Source organism: Panthera pardus, unplaced genomic scaffold, assembly GCF_024362965.1.
Source record: "Panthera pardus isolate Hobbes unplaced genomic scaffold, ASM2436296v1 HiC_scaffold_25, whole genome shotgun sequence".
In the NCBI taxonomy this organism is placed as follows: Eukaryota; Metazoa; Chordata; class Mammalia; order Carnivora; family Felidae; genus Panthera; species Panthera pardus.
The window spans coordinates 57,378,457-57,401,669 of NW_026526821.1; the positions used below are offsets into that span (position 1 = coordinate 57,378,457).

General features: G+C 39.9%; 1 protein-coding gene across 1 annotated transcript in view; it reads right to left on the reverse strand.

The window, feature by feature from the left end:
• IL1RL1 (interleukin 1 receptor like 1) overlaps positions 1-22,140 on the reverse strand; it is a 69,420-nt gene extending 47,280 nt beyond the window's left edge. Inside the window, exon 1 of the mRNA XM_019428520.2 lies at positions 21,711-22,140. The gene's annotated coding sequence lies outside the window, so the exon portion shown is untranslated. The remainder of the gene's footprint in view (positions 1-21,710) is intronic.
• Positions 22,141-23,213: the final 1,073 nt, after the last annotated feature.

Sequence of the window (23,213 nt, forward strand, 5' to 3'; positions counted from 1 at the left end):
ACATTTCTATACATTATGTCTACATGATAGTGATGATGAACACTTTGGTCTCCACTCTAGGAAAATACACCTCTATTCCTGCAAAAGCAGACCCTAGAACAGATACGAATCCAAAAGTTTGTGCTGTTCCAAAGTCAAGGATATAACCATGGGTCAAGTGTGATTCAAGACCAAATACCCTAAAGCAAAAGATAACACTAAGATATCCCTGTTTATAGCAGGAGCGTTCCTGTTTCCTGCACACACACACACACACACACACACACACACGCACACACACACACACACACACACACACACTTTTATGATATTCTCAATGAAGGGACATTGGCAAGTTTCTGAATTTTGGCTCTGAGAGGTGGAAGGTCCACAGAAGATGTCCCAGATAAACATAAAAGGATATGCAACCCTTCTAAGTCCAGGCAAAATGACATCTAAGCTAATTTAGACAACAAATCCCCTTATTGTAAAGGCTCAAGGAAAGGAAATTATGGCATGATGTATGCCTCAGTAATGGCATGTGAAGTTTATTGTCTCTGTGGCAAATTCTTCCTCCGGTAACCTTCTGTAGTCATTTAAAACCAGTTTACAAACTCTGTTCTCTAGTCTCCTCAATGTAATTTAAACCTGATTGCCAGTGGTCAACCACCTCCATTCCAGAATGTCCAAGCCCACGTTGGCCAGGACCGACAATGAACATGGATCCCAGCTATTCAGTCAGTGCTAAAGTGACCCAGGGGACAATATGCAAATAGAACAAATGTTTCCCATACACCTTCTACTGATTTACTGGAGAAACTTCTATTATGCATGCTCCATATTCCTGGTCATTGTTAGATAATAAGACGAAATAATTGGCATTTCCTATCTTCACAGAGACATATCTAGACTAGTGACCATGATAAAATGCACAAGAAAGCATCAATGAAAAGATAGACCTATCATCACATAAACATTTAAAATTTTATATGTCCATATAACCCTAGGAATAGTGATATCTCCCAAAATCTGAGGCTTTCTGGAATGAAAATGTTAACTCTTTCTTATCTACAGTTTAAATAAATACATTAAACAAATTAAAAGGCAAATGAAAACTGGAAGAAAGAAAGGTTCATCTTATATGTCAGTCTTTACTATCCTTGATTCATTAAGAGACCATACCAGTCACTAAGAAAAATGATTTCAAAAAAATTAATCAACTCAACAATTTACAAAGGAAAAATGCGAATGGCCAATAAGTACGTATAAAGGTTTTGGGCCATCAGATGAAAAAGACATTTAAAACAAATACTGTATGTTTTAACTACCCATGAAATAACAGAAAACATATATTTTGGTCTCTGTCCCTGGTTCCCAGCACAGAGCTCCTGAAATCCTTATAACTTCCTAAGTGAAAAGAACACTAGAAGCATTGTTCTATTGAACGTGGGTTCCTGGATGGGGACTGGTCACCAGGAAGATCAAGCTATGATTAGAAGCTTGGATTCTTCAGCCCTACTCTCTCCCTATCCTTCAGATAGGAGAGGTGGGATGGAAATGGAGCCTCCACAAAATCCCAATAATAGGCAGTTCAGATGGCTTCCAGGTTGGTGAACACATGGAGATTCAGGGACAGTGGCACACTCAGAGAGCATGGAAGCTCCTAGCCCTTTCCCCATACTTCCCCCTACATGTCACTTTCCAACTAGCTGTCCCTGTGTTATATCCTTGTGTAATGAACAGGTAATCTAGTAAGTAAAATGCTATTCTGAGTTCTGTGAGCCACTCTAGCAAATTAATCAAACCCAGGAAGGGGATCGTTGGAGCTTCTGGTCTATAGCCAACTGGTCAGAGGCACGAATGACATCTGGATTTGAAAGTGGTGGTGGGTGGGGGTAGGGAGGCAGTCTTGTGGGACTGAGCCTTTGACCTTTGGGATCTGATGCTATCAGAGAATTGTTTGTTGGTGTGGGGAACAGTCCTGCCCATGACACACACACACACACACACACACACACACACACACACACATTGGAATTTGGTGTGGGATCCTGATTAGTACCAGAACATTTTAGTACCAAATTGGTAAAGATCAGAAAAAATCTTAATGTTCAGCATAGGAGTAAAGGAGCTAACTTTCCAGGACTCATAGCTGGTTGGAGGGCCAAATCAGAGAGCAAGTCTTGTGTTTCTTTCACCAAAGCCCCCGTCAGCCAAGAGACATTAGGTAAAAGAGCTTCTGAGTTTCTCAACAGCTGCCTCTTACACTTAACAATTCAAGGCCAACTGTAAAAATGAAACAAGAGATTTTGAACGCTGTTTCATAAAAGCTCCCAAAAAGACAACATTGCACTTTTAGAACCCAGCTAAAGTATTATCAGATAACCTTCCTGGTAAGATGGATTGTTATCAGTTGGCATGCGCTCAAAATACTCAGTAGAAGTCCAAGTTGAGAAAATGGAGAAGAAATCTTGAACAAAATACAAGTTAGAGAATATCTACATCCAACTCACTTTTACAATGAAGCCCAGTGATGTGATAGGATGTGCCCAAGGCCATATAGCTAATTTGTGACCAAAGGCAGACCCAACAACGCCACTGAGTCAGAGCTCTTCACACAAATAGTTGACACGTGTCTTTTGAGTTTCCCTTTCTCTCCGGGACCACTGCTCCACCCAGGGACCTCCTGTCTAATATGGAGGAAGTCACTTAAATTCTAATATAAGTCACAGACGCCTCATCTGTAAAAGGGGGATAGTTCCAAGTCGTTGAATGGTATAAAAAAGATAATATGCAAAAAAAACCTAGCATAGTGTCTGGCAATAGTAGAAATTTAACTGTTAGTTTCCTTTCCATCCCTAAGACATTATTCCCAAATGACTGTAGACTAAGCATTTTAGAGCACAGATTATACTAGCTAAGCTAGTAATTACATGTACATTGGAGCGATAAGAAAAATGGGGGAGAACTGAACACACAGTTAATGGTGGAAATTCATATGGAGAGGCTATTTTTAGGAAGAAATCACTTCTTGGTTTCACATGGATAGCATGCTTTGCCTAAATATAGGATAATTCCTCTTTCTACAAGCAAAGCCTTCATGCTGGTGCTTAAGCAGTAGCAGAATAAAATCTTAAACCAATTATCTCCACAGAAAAACATGTTATATTATCTACAAAATAAATACCAAGGTTCTTGGCTAACTTCTGTATGATAAGCACTGGTATCCATATCACAAGTTGAGCAGAAACAGTATATATTCTCCTTTAGATGAGCTACCGTGTAGAATCAGTGGGAAATCAGTTCCCTCCAAGTGGATGAGAACCACACCCTGGGGAATGATGGAAGAGCCAGCTGTATGGAATCCAGGATTCTGAATTACTTTCTGAAGCATACCCATCTGCCAGCCCCAGAGCTCCTGGCTACCCGTACACTGTTATGTGAGAGAGGAATAAATGTGTGTCTTGTTTGAGCCACTCTATTTGGGTTCTCTCTTTTTTCCATCCTGACTAATGCAAAAGGTATCGTGTACACAGAGCGACTAAGCTGTGTGGATCATGACTAACAATACGAAGTACAGTTTGCCTTCGAGTGTTTGCGGTCCCTTCCCCAAGAGTAAAGGTAAGGACAGAGATAGAGGCCATGATCGTAACAGGGAATTAAAGCTTCTTTAAGGTCTCTAATTTTCTATTACAACTTCTGTTCAGTCCATTTCTTTTGCAGCCAGCTGTTTGAACACTTTGCTATTCACCAGAAGCTCTGCTAGGCGACTTTACAGATTATCTCACTTAATCCTCACCACAAAACCCTGAATGTCCTTTGGCTTGTAACACTCCAGACATCACTCTGCAAGGGAGACTGCTTGCCTCATTTTGCTTGCTCTGGGCGCCAGCATGGTGACTCTAAGATGTGAATGCCATTATAGTAGTACTAAATATCACTATGTAGCCAACACAGCTTCTCTAACTAGGGACACTAAGTCGATTTCAAACAGATTCGTTAGCAAGACCTGAACACACACGCTGAAATGAGTAGCGTGTGCAATTTATACTTTGCCTATTTTTATACAATTTGTCAATACAATGCCCTTGGAATTGTGATCACATATTGAGGTACATCCATGAGGTACCCATAAATAACTGGGTCACTTTTTAACAATCGTTAAAAGGCTTGAGGCACTAGAAATACAAGACCCACATTTGGCTCATTGGTATTTAGACCAGGGAGGAACATACACACACATTTGTGTAATGAAAACCATGACCACAGTATAATTTTTGTGTGTTAAGGAATCTGCATGCTTGAAATTATGTATTTGTAATCCTGAGAAATTAACCTATTGGAATGACAGACCTATAACTCTTTCAAAAGGCACAATTGAGAGGCACCTGGCTGGCTCAGTCAGTAGAGCACACAGTTCTTGATTTGGGGATCCTGAGTTTAAGCCCCATGTTAGGTATAGACCTTACTTGGGGGGAAAAAAAGGTATAATTGAGCAATTGATTTAGACTTGCAATTTTCAGTGGAATTCTTACTAAGCTTACTTATACATAACATTTAATTTTATATGTAGCATTGGAAGCTCTGAACTTAAATATATAAGAATTAATTAATATAAGAATTAAATACTCAAAGTACTTAAGAAAGATTATTAAATACGTTCAATTTATAAATGCAGTTTTAAAATATTTGAAGATCTTTAGTTTACTAAATTTGTAAATGGAGTAACCTGGTGTTAAAGTTTGCTAAAATGTACTAGACTTATAAATGGCATAAGATGATTTTAAAGGTGAACTCTACCCAAAATAAAGCCGATTTTTAAAATTTCTAACTTTGACAAATAGAAGATTAGTTTTGAAACCCAAAACAAATTCTGACTTGTCTTCTGTGCCCAAAAAAATTGCCCTTGGGGCGCCTGGGTGGCTCAGTCGGTTAGGCGGCCGACTTCGGCTCAGGTCATGATCTCGCAGTCCGTGAGTTCGAGCCCCGGGTCGGGCTCTGTGCTGACAGCTCAGAGCCTGGAGCCTGTTTCATATTCTGTGTCTCCCTCTCTCTGACCCTCCCCTGTTCATGCTCTGTCTCTCCCTGTCTCAAAAATAAATAAACGTTAAAAAAAATTTTTTTTTAAATTCCCCTTAAAGGCACTTTAAACAGCTCATCTGACCAAGTTTAAAGGACACACTTGGCATCACTAAGGATACAGAGATAGACCTAAGTCACAAGTATTTACCAGTGGGGTTGCTCTGCTGGTTCTGACAGCTCAGCAATGTCCCTTTGTTCCTTCTTTTTTTTTTTTTTTTTTAAGTTTATTTATTTTTGACAGAGAGAGAGAGAGAGAAAGAGACAGAGCATGAGTGGGGGAAGGGCAGAGAGGGGGAGACACAGAATCTGAAGCAGGCTCTAGGCTCTGAGCTGTCAGCACAGAGCCCAATGCGGGGCTCGAATTCACAGAACGGCAGATCATGACCTGAGCTGAAGTCAGACGCTCACCGGACTGAGCCACCCAGGCGCCCCTGGTCCTTCTTAACTGTAGAGAACAAACTGATAGTGACCAGACAGACGGAAGGTGGGTGGGGGGATGGGTGAAATAGATGATGGGGGTTAAGGAGTGCACTTGTGATGAGCAACGGGTGCTGTAAGTATTGAATCACTAAATTGTACACCTGAAACTAATATTAGACTGTTTGCTGACTGGAATTTAAATTAACTAACTAACTAACTAAATAAATAAATAAAGCGTTGCTACTGGTCCCATTGATGAATCTTTCACTGTTGATCCTGGGGGATGTTTGCAGGCACCATATTTCTGAGTGGATGCTATTTATGTTCAGACTGCAGGGATCTGCTTTGATGATGGCTTCTCCAAGAGTCACCACAAAGAGAGTTTCGAAAGCTCTTTTGACAAGAAGAACCTCTTGCTGATGGCATCGATCACAGCCACAAATGTGCAGCACATAACATTCCCTATGCCACACTCTCCATGGAACTAGTTCCCCTAAGAAGTGGTTAAACCTTCAGTCATCCGACTTAGAAATCCTGCACCGGCCCCTGGGCCGGTTATACTTCCTCACCCCAACTCTCTTTCCTGAACACTCCTCTTTCCTGGCTCCCTTCCTTTTTCTCTTGCCTCTTCCCACATTCCTTTCTCTGAGCTTTTATTCCTCTCTTCCCCCCGCCCAACATCTTTAGTGCCCCTTCTCTCCACTCCCAGACTTGCCAGGTGTACTTCTTGGCCTCTCTTATTCAAGTTCAAGTCTCACCCTCTTTGATGATGAAAACTACTGTTACTGTTCTCCATCGAGATATATTTCCTCATACAAAACAAAAATGCTCTTTCTCAACATGAAACCAGATGGCTGCAACAATTTAGCTGGATATTTATAAACACTGGGAACATGATCTATCGTGGAGCAGAAGATATCTGATGGGTCAAGTGGTAAATCACACCGAGGGAGAACAGTTCTGAAGAAGGCTTTGCACAGTCAGCTATGATGTCAGGGGCCACTATGAAGTACCAGAAAGATTTGGTGCTAGATTGAGAGACATGCGTTTGGGTTATAGCTCCACCACTTAGAGCAAAGCAGGCTTTCTGAACTTAAATCTAGGAAATAAAGATAATGATGGTAACGAATAGAACTGGGGGATTTAGTGAGAAGGACACTACAAAATTAAAGAGTTATACAATCATAAGGTGTGGTTCCTATCTCATTGATCTATTTCTGGCCCGGATGCTCATTAAAAGACTTGTTAATCCACAAGGGATGTTGCTTTTGTTGTTGTTGTTTTTAAATGAATGTGTGTTTATCGTTATAAACTCTTAATAGTCAAGAGAACATTTACTCATTCATCATTTATATATTCACCATTCTTTATGAGGGCATGTTTCTTTATAGTCCCCTGCAATATGATGTGATTTCAGATGACCTGGGAAGACATCCCTCCACCAGTACTAATATGTCATTTTTTTTTTTTTTAGTTAAGTGTGTATTGCTGCTGCAATGTAACTGTATCCTGACATACAGGAGGCTGACACAATTATCTCCTATCAGTCATTCACATTTGAGTATCAATCAGTACATACTCATTTTCCTGCTTGACACCTAGGTGAGAGGGGTTTTAGTTAGAATGTATTCCTAGAGCAGTATTTTTCAATTGTGATTCCCAGACATAATTAATCAGAGTTGCCTGGGACTATCTGTAAATAAGAGATTCCTGGAAAACTTCCATTTCACAACCATGCCTCAAGCCTGCCCCATGCTTCTATTTCCAGGGTGAAAACAGTCCTGTCAGAAACAAATAGAAACCATAACCCAAAGAGGTTTAAGACTCTCCAGCTGAAATGTGAATTTGGAAAAAAAAAAAAAAGAGCTCTGAGGCCAAACCAACTTCTTCTCTTCAGAAATTCTCAGTCTTTCCACCCAATGTTGCTTAATTGAGAAGCACAGTCATTTCCCCCCCCCCCCCCCTGGAGTGATGGTTACACGGGGTTTGGGCTTTCTGGAGGCTATAGACGTAATAGACTTCTAGTTCTGGTGAGTGTCAGCTGGCATAGAACCTGTATCCTAGACCCTCCAAGAGAGTTCTCTGAGTGAAGCTAAATCACAAGACGCTGGAGGCTCTTTCCCTGACTCTGGACCCAAAGGTTCCCTGTGCCCCCAACAGGCCTTCAGAAGCTGTTCGGCACACAGGCCAGGGGACAGACTGGGTTTCAGGAACTGGTTTCAGAATCACCCTTTTGTTAATGATGTCCACCTGGGCCGCTTGACAGGACTTTCACAGGGTGGTTCCAGTCTGGACCCCCTGACACTAAGGGTGAGTGCTGAGCCCCGCTGTTGCTGACCCACTTCTCATGCTTCCATTTCTGTGGCTTTACTCCCCACCCGCCGGTTCCTATACTTTGAACAAAGTTCACCTCTACTCTGCCTCAGTCACACTTAGGCGGAGACATGCCTGGGAGCCCATCTGTAATTGATCGTCCTTGGACTTAAAAGTTGGTCTTAGAAATTTCTCGGCTGGCCACCCGCTTCCAGCTTGCCACATGTCTTACTCTTCCTAAAGCTATTCTTTGTCCTGACCTTGGCCATCCTCTTCCTCAGCCCATTCCTGTTCACACAGGCCATTTGTCACCCCTCCTTCCTTCCTACCCTGCCCCACACCTGCTTCTTAATTCTGTCATTCACCTTGCACGGTCTCCCTATCAGATTCCCTCCTGTGCCCATGCCACCCAGCTCTCAGCTTCAAGAACATACCCCACCTCCTTGGTCTCTGCAGACCAGCTTGTCTCCCCGTTGACTGTGATAACACAGATGTATATTTCACTGCACTTTTCTTCAACTCAAACTCCCTTTATCTTTTTCCATTTTTTCCCTTCAAATGGGATACAAGTGTTTCCCAGTCTTCCCTGCTCTCAGAAAAGCTGGAATGAAGAAGAATGTTCCTCAGCCATGCCACTCCCTGATCTACCCGAAGCTTGCGTTCTCAACCCCATCAAAAAAATAACGCCTACATTCATTGTTCCCGATTTTTCAAGACCCCACTCGCTGTTTACGGTTACCCCCACCTGCTTGTCTCTTAAAATTGTTCTCATCGAAGGTTGCAACACCCTAAATACAAAATCCAGTGGGCTCTTCTCAGTCTGCATTCTCCTGAATCCGTCTTTAAAGCATCATCCTTTGGAGCTCCCCTTCCATGCTAGGCACTAACTTCTTCCCACGTGGCGATTATGTGGCAAACACTGTGCCATACATTTACATTCTCTTGTACTTTAATCTTCTTGATGATCCAGAGAAGAAGCTATCATTTCCCTATTTTATAAGAGAGGAAACAGGCTTGGAGAGATGAGGTAACTTGCCTAAACATACACCTCTATCTATAGAACTCCAGTGCCATGCTTTGAACCATCAGACAAGGGCACCCCAAGTCAAGTTGCTGCTTTGTCCTGGCTCTCCTCTCCTGCTGCCTCACTGACTCCTCCTTCTAGCTGCCCCCCTCTCCCTGCCCCCAAGTGCAGAAGGTTTCTGTTTTTATAATGGTTCTCTGGCCCCCTGACTCAACACATTGGAACTCTCCCCCTTGTCCTTCGCGTTCAACCAGGTGCCAAACCTTATTGATTCTAACAACACGGAATCTTTCTCATAAGACCTCTTACCTTCTGCTGCCAGCATCTGTCCAGGCACTCATCACCCATAACCTGCAGCATTTCTGGGGCCTTCGCTCATTTCCTGTGTACCCTCTGCTAAGCTGACTCATTTTTCCAATACAGTCATTCTTTTTTTTTTTTTTTAATGTTTATCTATTTTTAAGAGACAGAACATGAGCAGGGCAGAGTCAGAGATAAAGAGGGTGACAGAGGATCTAAAGCAGGCTCTGAGCTGACAGCAGAGAGCCCAAGTGAGTCTCAAATTCATAAACAATGAGAGCATGACCTGAGCCGAAGTCAGGCGCTCAAGAAAGTGAGCCACCCAGGCACCCTTCCAATACATTCATTCTGTGGAACAGCAAAGACAAAAGACAAAAATGAGTGGAGGACCCCCAATCTGAAGTCAACATAAGGTTTACTGGTGTTTAAGATATATTGAAAATAATGTGGGACGCCTGGGTGGCTCAGGCGGTTAAGCGTCTGACTTCGGCTCAAGTCATAATCTCCCAGTCTGTGGATTGGAGCCCTACATCAGGCTTTGTGATGACAGCTCAGAGTCTGGAGCCTCCTTTGGACTCTGTGTCTCCTTCTCTCTTCCCCTCCCCCGCTAGTGCTCTGTCTCTCCCTCCCTCCCTCTCAAAAATAAATAAACATTAAAAAAAAGAAAATAATTTAAAAATAAATAGTAGGACACCTTTTTAAAAATTATTTTTGAATTTTAAAAATATTTTTTAATGTTTATTTATTTTTGAGAGAGAGAGAGAGTGTGGGGCTTGAACTTGGGAACAGCGAGATCATGACCTGAGCTGAAGTCAGACACTCAACCGACTGAGCCACCCACATACCCCAGTAGTAGGACATCTTCTAACAAGCCAATCTGGAAATCATATTATCTCAAAAAATGCAATTTTGACTCAAAATTGGTTAGAGCTCAGCTCTCATGCAACTCTGTAAAGTTAGAGGTTACTTTGCAGTAAACTGATCAGTGGGATGAGTTTTTTTTGTTCCCTGTCTGGTATGTAAGATAACACAATGGAAATGGCTTAAGCAATTTGGTATCCACCTTCACAATATTGTCTCAGCAGTCCCTTCCCCAACTTCTTATATAAACTTCAGTTTCTCATAACCTTATGAAATTAGTTCCGATGTTCTGCTGTTCCCCCCGTTAATTAAACTTTGACAGATACTATCTACGCATATGAGGATTATGATTTTAACAATTTTGCAATTAGAGAATCATGCCTTCATATATGGAACCTATTTTCAGAAACAATCTCACCACCCAAACTGCCAGCAATAGAATAGAATTGAAGAGTCTGCCCATATATTACAAAGTATGGCATAAACCATGAGAAGCAATGGTATATACTACTCAGGTGTCCCTATTAACTGCTAACAGGTTCATTTAGAATCACATCTTCCCAGGCCCATGCCCAAGTGTTGGATACTTACATAAAAATCTCTCAACTACATTTTTTGAGAAGCCATTCACACATTGTTCTGGAAAATTTCTGAAACGTGCCAAGCTTTATACAAATTCATCTCTAAAAAGCCATTTTCACTTCTTCGTGTACTCTTTCACTGCTGAAACTAAGTGTTTTTATATACAGAATATGTTTTCTGAGTTACAATTTACATACATTCACGGGTGTTAATGTTCAGCACTATGATTTTTTTGACAAATACATAAACCTGAATAGCCGATGCCTTGGTCGAGATATAGAACATTTCTGCTACCCCTCAAAGCTCCCCTACGCCCACCTGTACTAGACACATCTTGCTAAATAGCAAGTTACCCCCAAACTTAGCAATGCAAAGCAACAAGCTTTCTGTTTTATTACCTCACATGATTTCTGAGGGCGAGGAGTCTAGGAGTGACTTAGCTGGGTGGTTCTGGCTCAGCATCTATCATAAAGCTTCAGCCAGGTGGCCAGGACCACAGTCCCTATGGACTTGACTGGAACTGGAAGATTCATTTCCAAGCTCGCTCAGTTGTTGGCAAGAGGTTTGGTTCCTTACCAATGCTGGCCTCTCCACAGGGATGTTCACGACACGATGCAGAGTCCCAGAGTAGTGGAGAGAATGAGAGAGAGGGAGAAGGAGAAGGAGGAAGAGAGGGAGGGAGGGAGGGAGAGAGAGAGAGAAAAAGAGAGAGAGAGAAAGAGAGAGAGAGAGAGAGAGAGAGAGAGACATTATAAGACTCAAGCTATAACCTTAACTCAGAAGAAGCATTCCATGCGTTCACTTTTGCCTTATTCTTTTGGTCACACAGACCAAACCTGGTACAACACGGGAGGGAACCAAGGGGAGAAATCATGGAGGGCCATTTTAGAGGCTGGTTACCATACCACTTCAGTCAATTTCGACTACTCCCAACCCCTTGCCCTCTGATGGAAATCACTGCTCAGGTTTCTTGCATCATAGACTCAACTTGCTCTAGAATTTCATATAAATAAAACAGACATTCCGTACTCTCTTGTGCATGGCTTCTTTTGCTCACCATAACGTTTCTGAGATTTATCCACGTTTTTATGGGTTTCTAGTAGTTCATTCCTATTTATTGCTGAGTAATATCCCATTATATCGATGTATATCAGTTTATTTGTTCTCCTATGGATAAACTTCGAATTGTTCATAATTTAGGGCTATTCTGAAAAGAAATCAGCTAAAAATATTCTTGTACAAGTCTATTTGTGAATATATGTTCTCATTTCTCTTAAATATATACCTAGAAATGGGACTGTGGAGTCAAAGGGAACATGTATATATTCTGGATGGATATAGATATAGATATAGATATAGATATAGATATAGATAAAAAAACCATCAAATATGAATTTTTGTGAGTAATTATCCTGTTCTCTGGTTTGCTTATTCATTTTCTTAACACTCACTGTCTTCCAATATGAGAAGTTTTGATTGATTGATTGATTGATTGATTATCTACTGGATCCTAATGGTTCTCTAGGAGTGGCCATAACTAAGCTGGGTCTATGATTTCAGCTCTGTGAACTGGGCTCTGAAAGGGTACAGAAAAGGCAAAGTTGGCTGCCCCAATGAGGGATTAAGGTGTTTGGGCAGCACCTTCCAGATCCCAGGATCATTGGGCTAGGACTTTAGCATTCCTGGGAAAAGACCCAGAGATCCAAATACCTCCCAGAGACTCTGGATGCAGGTAAAGGCTGTCAACACAACCCACCCATTCCCCTGCCAGGTGGTCCCCACCTCATCCCTCGTTTTGGCCCTTTCAGAGCCTGGATGTGAGAAGTGGGACACCTGGACAAGGCTGGCAGAGACATCGCTGTACTCAGGGGCAACCCAGTGTGACACGAAAGTAGGCATGAGGGTTAGAAGTGTGCCGCATCCTCTCTCTTCTTTGTATACTTAACCTTGAATCTGTGCTTTAAACTTGTTTTTACTGGTCTGGCAGTAAAATCAAATTCAATAACGAGCCCTCCTCCTCACTTGTTCCAATTTTTGAGCTTGTTTCCAGACGCAAGTCTTCTTATGGAAATGTTTTCCCATTGTTCCATTTGTCAATTACCAGAGCAGTGGCTGTCTATTTAGTCCATGCGCATATTTGATAGGGAGAGATGAATTTTAGAGTCAAGATTCTTGGTTTCATTTCTTAAAGTCCTCAGAATTTTGATTTTGTTTATAAATTGATTTAGTGAGAATGGATATCTTTACAACGATGAGCTCTTTTGCTGACACGCAGCATGCCATTCCAGGGATTTAAGTCCTCTTTCATGCTTTTTAAAGAGATTTTATACCTTTAGAGATTTAATCACAGAAGTCTGTCAGATCTTGTTCAAGCATTTGATGTGTATTTATATTTCATGCCATCAGTAATATCATTTTTTATTTATCCCCAAAGCCATTGCATTTTTTAAATGTGTTTAATTTTTTAAATGGGTTATACATGCGCAGTAGAAACATTTTTAAACGTGCTTTCATTTATATCTTCTGTCCTGTCCTCTCATTTAATTCTTCTAACTCATTGTACGATTTCTAATGATTTTTAACAACTGTATTGAGGTGTGATTTAATTCTACAGAATTCACTTATTTTAAGTGTATAATCATTTTTTTGAGAGAGAGACAGAGAGAGAGAGAGAGAGAGAGAGAGAGAGAGAGAGAGCAGGGGAGGGACAGGGCAGGGAGAGAGAGAAAATTTTAGGCAGGGTCCCCACCCAGCGTGGAGCTGACCTCACAACTGTATGATCACAACCTGAGCCAAAATTGAGAGTCAGACACTAAACGAACTGAGCCACCCAGGCACCCCTAGAATCAAATGATTTTCAATGAAATTAGCAAATTGTGCAACCACCATCATAATCCAATTTTAGAACATGGCCCTCACTCTAACAAGACAGTTGAGGCCCGTTTACAATGAACCACCCCCTGGCCCACTCCTAGTGCCTGGCAACCACATCGGCCTTCTGTCTCTCTAGATTTGCCTTCCATGCACATGGAAACACACTATGTGGTCTTTGTGCCTGACTTCTTCCACTTAGTAGGATGTCTGGGAGGTTCTTCCATGTTTACTATGGATCAGGACTTCGCTTCTTTTTATCGCTGAGTAGTATTCCATGCAGGGATGCACATTTTGTTTTTCCATTCACCAGTTGATGGACATTTGGGTTGTTTCCACTTTGGGCTATTATAAATTAATAATGCTGCTGTGAATATTTATGTGCAGAAGTTTTTAATTTTGATGAAGCCTAATATATATATTTTTTCTTTTCAAGTTAATGCTTTTTGGGTCCTCGCTAAGAAATTTTTGCTTACTCCAAGATTGTGGAGTGAAATTTTTCCCTTTGTTCTTACAGGAGTATTATATTTTTAATTTTTACCTTTAATCTCCAATCCATTTTATCTTTTTAAATTTTTTTAAAGTATTTTTTAATGTTTATTTATTTTTGAGAGAGGAAGGGAGAAAGAGAGAGAGAGAGAAAGTTGGGGAGGAGCAGAGAGAGAGAGAGAGGGAGACACAGAATTCAAAGCAGGCTCCAGGCTCTGAGCTGTCAGACTCAAACTCATGGACTTTGAGATCATGACCTGAGCTGAAGTCAGATGCTTAACCCACTGAGCCACCCAGGTGCCCCTCCAATCCATTTTAAATTAAAGTTTTTATGTAATGTAAAATATGAATCTAGGTAGATTTTTGTAGAGATATTTAGCTCTTATATTCCTATTTGTTAAATCTTTTTCTCAATAAAGTATTTTGGTGTCTTAGTCAAAACTATATACATGTGGATCTAATACTAAAATCAGGTATTATGGCTTTTCCAACTTTTTTTTCTTCAAAGTTATTTTGGCTTATTCTAGATTTTTTATGGTTTTATATAAGTTATAGAATCAGGTTGCCAATTTCTGCAAAAAATAATCTTCAGGAATTTTGATTAGAATTGCATTAAATCAATAGATAACAAAACACTCTCACCAGTGTTTTGTAATCTGAAATGTAAAGATTTTACACATAGTGTAAACAATATTTTTTTTTAAGTTTAGTTATCTTGAGAGAGAGAGAGAGAGCAGGGGAAGGGTATAGAGAGAGAGGGAGAGAGAGAGAGAATCCCAAGCAGGCTTTCCACTATCAGTGGGAAGCCCAACACAGGGCTCAAACTCATGAACCATGAGATCATGACCTAAGTAGAAACCAGGACCCCTCTGCTTAACTGACTGAGTCACCCAGGCACCCCATATTCTTTAAAAAAAATTATTTTCTAACTGTTCACTGTCAGTATAGGAAAACAATTATACCCATATATTGATCTTATATCTTATGACCTTGTAAATTCACTTATTAGCCTTAGAAGATTTTATGTTTTAGATTCCTTTGAGTGATTTTTGTTTTACATACACACTTATTTCTTTGGAAAACAAAGATAATTTTACTTTTCCTTTCCAATATTTATGTCTTTTATCTCTTGTCTTATTATACAAACTAGGGCCTCTAGTATAATATTGAATAGAAATGGGAAGAGCAGGTATCTTGCTTGTTCTTAATCTTAAGGAGAAAATATTTACCTTTTTACCATTAAGTATAAGTTTGGGTTTGATCACAGTTGACCTTTGAACAATGCAGGGTTGAGAAAATACATTTACAGTACTACACTGTATTTGTATACAGGGAAAAACTGTGTATAAATGGACCCAGGCAGTTCGAACCCATGTTGTTCAAGGGTCAACTATAGTTCTTTTTCTATCTTCTTAAATTAGATGTTTAGGTCACTGATTATAATCCTTTCCTTTTCTAGCATAACTTATGAGTACTATAAATCAGAACTATGTATTTCTTTCTATGCACTGCTTTAATTTTGTCATACAAATATATAAATATAAACACACACACATTCTGTTCCCTGTATTGTCTAATTTCTCTTATAATTTTTTCTTGGACCCCCTGATTATACAAAAATGCATTGCTAAAAATCCAAATAATTTAGGAATTTTCCAGATATCTTTTTGTTATTCTAATTTAATTCTCTCTTGGCCAGATAACTCACTCTGTATAGTTTTAATACTTTTAAAGTGTTGAGACTTGTTTTATGATGCAGAATATAGTTTTATCTTGGTAAATGGTCCACGTGCACTTGAAAAGAATATTTATCCTATGGTTACTGGGTGAAGTGTTTGTAAAGGTCATTTGGGTCAATCGTTTGTTGTTATCAACCTTTTTATACCATGAAGAGGTTGGGTTTTGGGTGTATTTTATGATTAGGAGTACATTACTGAAAGAGAATTAAAATAATTTCCAATTGTGATGGTGGATTTGGTAATTTCTCAATTCTGCTCTCGAAATTTTTGTTCACTGTGTTCTGAAACTCTGCTTTAGGTGCATATACTTTTACAATTGTTCCTTTTCTTTTCTTTTCTTTTCTTTTTTTTTTTTTTTTTTTTTTTTTGATGAATCGCCTCTTTAACATTATGAAATGTCTCTTTCTTTGGTAGTATTCCTTGTCCTAAAATCTACATTGTCTGACATTACAATAGCCACTCCAGCTTTCTGATAGAGTTCACGTGGTATAATTCTTCCATTTTTCCACTTTCATTTTACTTGTGTCTTTTTACTAAATTTGTGCCTTTCAAATAGCATATACTTGGGCTTTGCTGTTATTACCCAGAGTGACAATTTCTCTCTTTAATTGCAGGATTTAGTGCATTTATTTTCTTTCTTTTTTTTTAATCACTCTAAAATTCTATGATTCTGTAGTATAATTACTTTATCTTGAGTAGATTGGGATCCTACTCATTGGTAATGTTATGGATAGCCTAGACACTCACATGTCTTTCTTCTATTTGCTTCATGCACACAGTGAACTGAATTCCCATTAGTTTCCCCCCATCTTCATAAGCCTATTTTTTTATCCAGTTACTAGCTCCATATTACCGAATCAACTGTGAATATTTATTCAGGTCGCACTCAAAATGATTATCTTTATCGGGTAAAGAGCCAGAATTTACAACATCCTTTAAATGTGTTTGTTATCCCAATGTTTCCATAGCCAAATGCTTTGTTTTAGACATTCTCATTACTTTGAAACCTTATTTCAAGACAGATGTGGTAGCTACATGGAATTATACACATTCCTAATATTTTTTTTCAAATATGTGCAAATTGAATTACTGAAGATTAGTTTTGAATTTGCAAGTTCGTTTTGCAGTAGAAGAAATCAAAAGCATTGTTAGCACAGATATTCTCATTCAGGAGAAGCACCGTGCAAGATGATATGTGCCACCACGACTTCATTTACTTAGTAAGTACACGAGTATTATCTGAACGACGCCAGAAATAGGTATTATTGGTATTGGTATTATTTATTACCCAGTCTAACAATTTCTGTCTTTAACTGGAAAAGTGAATATTTTAATGTAAATATCAGTCTTGTTGGGCTTGTGTCTATCATCTTGCTATTTTTTGTTATTTGTCTCCTATTTATTGTTCTTTATTCATCATTTTCTAGCAGCCTTTGGATTAAGTATTTGAATATTGCGTCTTTCCCTATTGGCTTGTGATCTCAACTTCTTTGTTTTATTTTTATTGGTGCTGTGGGTTCCTAGGGTTTACAATATGCATTGTAACTCTTCATAGTCTACCTTCAAGTAGTTTATGCCATGTAGATAAAATGAAAGAACACTAACGTGATATATTTTATCTCCCCCTTTATGCCATTGTTGTAATACACATTACTTGTACATGAATTGAGGCCCTACAATACATGGTCAGTTACTTTTCCCTTAAAAAGCAAACTATGCTTTAAATCCACTATCAAACAAAAATGATTTTGTATTTACCCACATGTTTACCATTTTCTACGCTCTTCATTCCTTCATGCAGATCTGAGTTTCCACCTGCCATCATTTTCCTTTACCCTGAAGAACTTCCTTTAAACCGCCTTTTCACAAAGGTTTGCTGGTAATACATTTTCTCAGTTTTGCTTTGCGTACAAATATTTTTTTATTTCACATTCCTTTTTAAAAGATATTTTCCACATACATAAGATTCTAGGTTAGCTGTTTTTTTTTTCTTTTGGCATTTTACAGATGTTGTTTCATTATTTTCTGGCTGGCACTGCTTCTGACAATAACACAGCAATCATTTTTACCATTCTTCTATAAGTAATATATTTTCCTGCCCTCTGGCTTAAATTTTCTCTGTATCAGTGGTTTTCACAAGTTGATGCATTGCCATTGTTTTGTATTGCTGAGCTTCTGAGAATTGTGGATTTATTTTTTACATCACATATTAACATTTTATCATGCTTATTTCATTAAATATGTTTGTACTTAAACCTCTTTCCTCCTTCTGAGACTCTTGATATTGTGTTAGACTCTCAATATTGTCCCACAAATCCCTGAATATCTTCTCTTTCTTTTCCACCATTTCTCCTCCTTTACATACTACAGTCTCTTCCCTGTCTTCAAGTTCCCTGATTTTTGTTTTCTTCTGCATGATTCAATCTACTGTTAACCCCGTTGAATGACTTATTCATTGCAGATATTATATTTTGTTAGTACAAAATTTCCATTTGGTTCATTTTTTTTTTCTTTTTCATTGCTGTCTCCCTATTTAGATGTCCTATTTGATCCTTACTATGGTCACATTTTCCTTAAAGCTCGGAAAGTAATTAAAATAGATATTTTAAACATCTTTGCTTACTCTATCATCTCTCTCAGATCTGTTTCTATTTCTCTTGGTTTGGGGATCACATTTTCCTGCTTTTCCAAATGTCTTATAATTTTTTATTATGTTTTGAGAATTTGGAATGCTATGCTGTTATGTGTCTTACTATTTTCCTTGAATTGTGAAACTTATTCTAGGAAGAAGTAATTTACTTGTGGATTTGCTTAATCCTCTGAAAACTTATCATAAATCTTTACTCAGGTGGGTCTAGAGTAGACTTTGCTCAGGGTGGATTACCTCTGCTTACTACTCAGAATTTCAATAAGGTCTCTCCACTTTGGCTCAAGTAATGTGCCTGCTATCCAAAGTCTGACAAAAATTTTTTTCATAAGTATTCTCCACTTCTCTAATTATTTGTGGTAAGAAGGCTAGTCCAACACCAGATACTCTGTCACAGCACTGAAAAATCAATTTTGATTACAGCAGTCTCCTGCTCAAAATCTTTTAGATCATGACTATTTACAGAATAAACTCAAAATTCCTTAGCCTGAAAATCTGATTCAGTATGCTTTATTTCCCACATCTGTCCTTAAAATATTTTCTACCAGGAAAAAAATTCATCTTTTCAGCCTCATTTTTGGATCAAAGTCTTGGGTTCAAATCCTGATTGAACTTTGGTTCTCCAGTCTGTAAAATAAGGATAAGAACCGGGGCACCTGGATGGCTCAGTCGGTTGAGCGTCCACCTTTGGCTCAGGTCATGATCTCACAGTCTGTGGGTTCAAGCCCCACACTAGGCTCTGTGTTGACAGCTCAGAGCCTGGAGCTTGCTTCGGATTCTGTATTTCCCTCTCTCTCTGCCCCTCTCCTGCTTTCTCTCTCTCCCTCTCTCTATTTCTCAAAACTAAAGATGTTTTTAAAAAATCTGAAAGAAGAACAAGCACCATACCTACCTCACAGGAGTTGTGAAGAATAAATACCATAGTTTACAGAAAGCACCTAGTATAGTGTCTGTCTTATCAGAGACACTTAACCATAAGAAGTATTGATGCACCTGCCCTTTGATGTGCCCCCAAGTAGACTGCAATTTCCTAAAGAATAGACGTAACTATTTCATCTATTTACCCCTCCCATAGCCTAAATCCATGCAATAAATCATAATGGTTAAAAACATTGGCCTTGTAACTAAACCTCCCAAGTTTATTCCTTTATCCTACAAGGATATACTGATGTCATATGAATTAAAAAACAAAGATCCATGCAAAGCAGCAAGAATACTATTGGGAGCAAAAACAGACATGGTCTCTGCCCCAGTAGAGCTGACAGTCTATTGTAAGAAACAGACACCAATGAGACATTTACCAAAAATAAAAACAAACAACAACAAATAGAGCAGGCAACGGAAATCGTGCAAAGCACCATGGCAGGAAGGAGGGTGCGGGACGCAGAGAACTGAAATCAGAGGGCAAAGGCTGTGCGTGTGCTACAAGACGAGGGTGGAGAAGCCTGGTTCAATCCTTGAGGTCACGTTAAGAATTTCCATCTTTAGCTTAAGAGCAGTGGGACACAGCTGAACGGTTTTAAGTAGGGAGATTACTCTGGCTCTGCAGCGTGAAGAACAATGTAGAAATGTACAGACGTAGCTGGGATATATCAGCGTTTCAGTTACTATTGCTGCTCAACAAATCACCCCAAAACTTCTCAGCTTCTTTTTTTTATCAAGTATAGTTGACATGCAATGCTACCTTAGTTTCAGGTGTACAACATAGTGATTGGACAAGTCTATATGTTAGGCTACACTCACCACACCTGTCACCATAAAATGCTGTTGTGATGCCATTGACTATATTCCCCGTGCTGTAACTTTCATCCCCTAGAACAATCATTTTATTATGTTGATTGATTTAGTATTTCTGAAACTTGGGCAGACAGGGGTGGGGCGGAAGGTGGAGAGAGTAGAAGGTGGAGGGAGAAGGGGCATAACTTGCCACTGTCCCATGATGCCTGGGAACTTTACCTTGAAGACTTTTTAAACTGGGAGGGCACTGGTGGCTAGGGTCTGGAATCATCTAAAAGACTTGATCACTCACTTGTCTGGGCTTTGGCTGAGATAGTGCAAAAATTATAACTGACGACCAAAATGCCCACATGTGACCTCCCCATGTGGCTTGGCTTCCTGAGAGCATGGCCATCTAAACTTCTCAGGGCTCCAACATCAGTGTTATAGCAAGCAAGATAACGTTGCATTGCCTTTTATGACCCGGCTCTGAAGTGACACAATCCTACTTTAATGAGACTTTGTTGGTCAGTGCAGCCCCAAGTGCAGCCAATTTCAAGGGCATAGAACCTACACTTCACTTCTCAATGGGAGATGTTATCAAAGAACTTCAGGGCAATGTTTAAAATACCAAAATCAGTAATAATGTTATTTCAATAGAGATGGTGATAGATGAGGGTAGCTTAAACCAAAGTGGTGATAGCAGAGGTGGAGGAAAGTATTTAAGATGTAACATTAGCAGGACTTGGTGATAGAACAGATATGAGGAAAGAGCCGAGGCTTTCAAATTGCACAGCAGAAGGGATGGTGGTGCCACTTACTAGACTATGGAACAGAGGAAGAAGACTGGAGCTTGCACATTCCGGTCTGCGGGGAGGATAACTTGAATTGGCTTGGGAAATGATGAGTTGGGAGAGATTTTGAGACATCGCAGTGAAAGTCAGGTAAGCACCTGAATGTATGGACTCCAAAGAGACATTAGGGCGGGCTAGGGGAATTATTATTTTGGTGGTCTTTGACATCAAAGATGCAGGTGAGATCAGAGAGGGAATACAAAGCGAAAAGTAATGAGGGACAAGCATAAATCTTTGAGCAACTTTAACATCAACGACTTTGGAGGAGACAGAGGCTAGAGGTGCCTAGAAGAGCAGTCAAGGAGTTAATAGAAAATGAAGAGTCACCTGCACCTCAAAATCCCAGAAAAGAGAGGAGCGAAGGAAAGGAGAGTGGTCAAGTGTCATATGCCGAGGAGAGTCTAGATGAGAAGAGGTCTGAGGATCTAGTGCAGGGAGTTGATTACTGTGGATGCTGAGATTTTTTTTCATACAGTTATGAGTGCACAATGGAAAATGAGAAGAAACCTGTCTGAAATGGAGGCAGAAAAAGACCCAGGGCTTTCATTCCACAGTCACCACTGAACCCAGCGTGCTCAAAGCCAATGAGTGATTTTGCCACCATTGGCACTTCTAATCACCCTGCCTCTATAATCTCTCTTCACTGAAAAAAGCCCCTCTTTGTTTACACTTTATATTTCTCAGCAAACATACACTTCTTAGAAAACCCTCTTCTGTGTTTCATTTAGCTGTCCTCTTTCACCCACCATTTACCTGCAGGCATCCTCCTGACTCAGTCCGGGTCCCATACCCACTTTCCCCACATCCACTCTCCCCCCCATAGCCTCGCTTACCTTGAGATGCACACCTGCCCGCAAGATGGCTGCCTAGACACACATCTCCATCCCAGATGTTTCTTCCTCTGCCCAAGCTTTTTCTGGCTGTTTTGAAGGCCAAATGCAGATGATTTTGTTGCTGAAGCCAACAATGTACCCTACCCAAAGTTAAATCAAATGAGTCCTATAAACTCTTCTTGCCATTGGTTCTTCCCTATTTCTAGTTCCCCGTATCTCAAATTCTGATGCCACCTTCTGCTTTTTGCTACCTTCTGGCTTCCTGCGCTCATCTCTGCCTTTTTGCCTCTCATGCGCACATATATCCAGGGCAGTCTCCTGCATTCTCCTGGATTCCCACGAATTTCTATCTTCACAATAACCCAGACCCAGTGTTAACACATACGTGGCTCTAAGAGCCACCTATCAGGCTCCCTGATAACAGTTGGTCAAAGTCATCTTCTTGACATGTTACTATCCTGGATGTGACGGGGTGATTAAAATAGAAAGGGGAAGTTCCAACTGGTTGTCAATGCTGACCCTTTTGCGCGGTTCCCTGGAACACTATGTTTAGAATTCTGAATCCCCATCCAGATTCTTGCAAGAATTCCAAAGTTGGCTGGTGTCATTTGGTATTTTGTTATTTGTTTTGCTCTTTGTAAGAATTAACAGCCCCCGTTGCAGGTCAAATGCAATCCTCGGTAAGAACATTGGATGAAATAAAAGTAGGCCTATATTGTAATCTCCATAAAAGGGTTAGGATCTTGCCTACAAATTCCAAAAATTCTATAAAATATGACTTATTAATGTGTGTTAGGAGGTGATATGGTTCAACATTGGCTCTTTTGTTTCTTTTACATTATTCGTCTCCTTTATATAGCTACAGTTATCTTAGAGACCTACTGGTTACAAAGAGCTCTCAAAAGGAATGCCTGATCCAGAAAATTTTAATCTATGGATCAGCTATGACCCACCAGCTCCTCCTCAGGTTGTGACAAGCTGTCCTCGTGTTTTGCCTGTGCGCTAAACGATATGGAAACGTAGAATTTGTCAAAAGAAGGACCACCTTGAGAAAACACATCCCTGGAGATCCAGCAACGCTCTTTACAGCTCTTAACACTTTCACCAGGTGAAATTTCATCACTTTCGTGTGCAAAACAGGCAGGGCCAGGACTTGGGTACCAGAGTTAGACAATTCTGAGAAGGGTGTCTCTGGCGACTGTCATATTTGCAATATCAGTGTGAATGCATCACAGATGCTACTGCACAGCCATATTATAGACCCAAATTTGGTTATAAAAACATGGCACACAAATTTTCAAAGATTTATAGTTAAGGTTGATGATAGTAATGTGCAGTTGTTCGTTGTACAACTCAATTGCTGTTGCCGGTGGAACAACTTTGGAAAAACACATGTGATATTAATGAAAGCATACAGTGACCTCTTGGTTTGACCCACCAGCCCTTGGTGTGACTGGAATAATTTATCCCTGGACACTTCCAATAGATTTTCCAAAGTGTTAT